The following is a 2,827-nucleotide window of genomic DNA, read 5'->3' as shown; positions in this document are numbered from 1 at the left end:
CCAAATGTGTGTTCTGCCGGATAGATGCAAAAAACCTGTCAGCAAAGTCATCATCAACAGAAGAGAAGGACTTACCAGCAAGAGAGTGCAGCCTGATGCCCACTGGGCCCTTTGAGTGACTTGATCACAGGCCACCTGTCATGTAGGTTTCAGGGCTCTGCAAGGATATTTCTCGGAGGCCACTCCCTGGCCTGGTGGGCTTGTCAGACTGGGGGAGAGGCCAGGCCCTGGCTGGGCCCCTATCACTGCCTCCTCAGCTCCACAGCACCTTTATTGAGTGGGACTGAATGCTTTGTTTTTAGTTTTCAGGCAGAATAAACCTAGATTCCTTTGAAAACAAGTGCATGTGAATTCTAGAAGCGTTTTTGCTCTTTTGAAGCTTTGTGTCCTAGTGTTCGTCCAGACACTTTCTGGACTCCCATTCTAGATTCTGGAGTTGACTGTAAGGCAGCCCTTTGGCTAAGGGCTTGTCACATGAAGAGGAAGATGTGTGGGACCCCTTCTGTGGAGGGCACCGTACTGTGGCAAGGCATTGTGGGCGTCTCCCTGTCTAATGCTCCCAGACGGTTACCTGCCCAGAGCAGAGGAAGGTATAGTGAGGCAGGTGGGTGGTGGGCATTTCCATCTCAGAATGGTTCATGCTCTCTGGACTTTTCAATTCCCAATGTGTCCATGTATACGCACAGACCTTCCACAGCCTATATGACAGCATAATGCTTGCTGTCCTATACACTGAGGAAAGTTATAGGATAACATAAATACTTAAGGAGTGAAGTTTTCAGTAGACGAACGTGAAGGGCTTCCTTCTCCACTTGGTATTACTTACATGATTTCCCTCAAATGTCATCCGTATGCCCATTGGTCTATTTTTATTTTTTTAAATTATTATTATTATTATTTTTGGTCTGTTTTTAAAACTTAATTGCAGGGCCGATTTATTTAGTGTCAACTGACTGGCATTCAATAATTCTGCCCAGGAGCATCTAACCTGGTAGTCATTCTTTGGGCAGGTCCTGTGTTTGGTGATGTTCTTCTCGGTCACAACGCTGATGACTGCTCAGATTGGAGCTGGCTGGTCAGTAGTCATCCATTCATTTACATGAATAACGTATGAACACGTCAAAGCTCCACTCCACGCTCTCAGCAATTCGGCTCTCCTTCGAAGAGAAGTCTTATTGCTAGCGTTCTCCGTCCTCTGGCACGTGAAGACACGCATAGAAGTATTTCTTCCCCACCACCGCGGAGGTTGGCCGGACTGCATACACCAACACTGCCCTCATTGACGGGCACTTAGGTTGTTTTTCGTTTGTGAACCTTCTTGTGCGAAGACTTAACATTTCTGTGGATGAGACCCTCCCACCCGAGGAATTGCTGGGTGAATAGATTAGTAGTGTTTGGTTTCGTCGTTGCTCGAAGGTCCCCTAAAGTGTTGGGACAAAGCGGCAGATGTGTCTGAGTGAGGAGACTGGGCAAGGGAGAAGCCTGAGTGGGTAAGGCCTTGCCTTGCAGTGGAATTCTCCCCACGAATGGCGTTGGTGCTCCAAGGCCAGCAGCCTGGCCCCCTCGAAGCTTTCGATCCCTCAGTGTCCCCGGATTCTTTCTTCCCCTCTCAGAGTCCGCCGGAGAAGCGGCCCAATGGGTCTGGTCTCGACAGGAGGGCAGATGAGCCCCAAGGATGACGGGGCTGGTGACGCCGATGGTCCGAGTGCGGCCGAGGTGGGCCTCTGGCCTCCCAGGCGGAGGGCGCCAGTGCGATGAGACGGATGCGCGGTCCCGACGGGACCACCGCAGGGCGTGAGCCCTGGTGGCAAGCTGGGGGAGCTGGCAGCCCCGCTGGCGGGGCGGAGATTTCCGGAGCAGGAGGGGGCCTGGCCTCGTCGGACAGCCTAGGGTACTTTCCTGCTCCAGCTCTGGAGGGCAGAAGGCCGGGACCTTGTGCTAGCATGGCCTAAAGAAAGGGGCCACCCTGGCTCCACGTCCGGACGTGCACTTTAGAGGAGATTGGGCAGAGAACTGCGCCCGGCTCCGCCCACCGCGCGCCGCCGGAGCTTCAGTCCTCTGCGTTCCATCGCTTAACCCTAGCGCCTCTGTGAGCAGGATCCTACAACACGCATGCGCCTGCCACCGACAAAACTCGTGCGCATGTCTGCAACTGTTGGAGTAAATGGTAATGAGGAACAAATTCTCGCGGTACCCATGCGGGCGGCGCCGTGGCTTAGTTGGTTAAAGCGCCTGTCTAGTAAACAGGAGATCCTGGGTTCGAATCCCAGCGGTGCCTTAACCGAGCACCCCGACTCACATTTTGTCGCTGCCCAATTTTGCTCTGTACCCTTACCCATCCTCTTTTGGGGTAGTGAGAGTGAGCCTAAGAAGCCACTTTGGGTTCCCTGCCTACGGCGAGGTGGGGCGCTAGCTTGGCCCATGGTCCGCCCCCTTGGGTCTCCGGGAGCCGTTGAGCGACCTGGGCGCTCTCACATCCGCGAGTCAGAACGAGACACCCCGTTAGGGTCGTCTCCACGGCGGGGGGACTTTGCAGAGGCACTGTTCCCTCGCGGTTGCGTTGCGGAGGGCGAGCCAGGGTCTCCTCCACCATTTCTCCGGGAAGCGGCCGACTGGACGCGGTGCCTTGAGCCTCTCACTGGCCTGCTGACTTTTTCCTCTCTCCGGCGCTGCGGTCGCTGTCACCTGTCACAGATGGAAGACAGACTCCCCGAGGTCAAGTGAGGGCCAAAGTCAGGGGCGCCAGGGAGATTGGAGAACTGAATCTGGCCAGCGTGACCCCCAGGCTGATAGAAGTAGGAAAACTCCAGGGAGGGAAAGATGGACT

The 2,827-nt window shown here is 54.8% G+C and overlaps 1 non-coding gene across 1 annotated transcript; it reads left to right on the top strand.

Annotated features, from left to right (window-relative positions):
* Positions 1-2,204: 2,204 nt before the first annotated feature.
* TRNAT-AGU lies at positions 2,205-2,278 on the top strand. The gene has a single exon. It is a non-coding gene; the product is annotated as a tRNA-Thr (tRNA).
* Positions 2,279-2,827: the final 549 nt, after the last annotated feature.

The sequence above is a fragment of the Pteropus vampyrus genome, unplaced genomic scaffold (genome assembly GCF_000151845.1).
Source record: "Pteropus vampyrus isolate Shadow unplaced genomic scaffold, Pvam_2.0 Scaffold196, whole genome shotgun sequence".
Taxonomy (NCBI): domain Eukaryota; kingdom Metazoa; phylum Chordata; class Mammalia; order Chiroptera; family Pteropodidae; genus Pteropus; species Pteropus vampyrus.
This window is presented reverse-complemented; position numbering and strand designations above follow the sequence as displayed.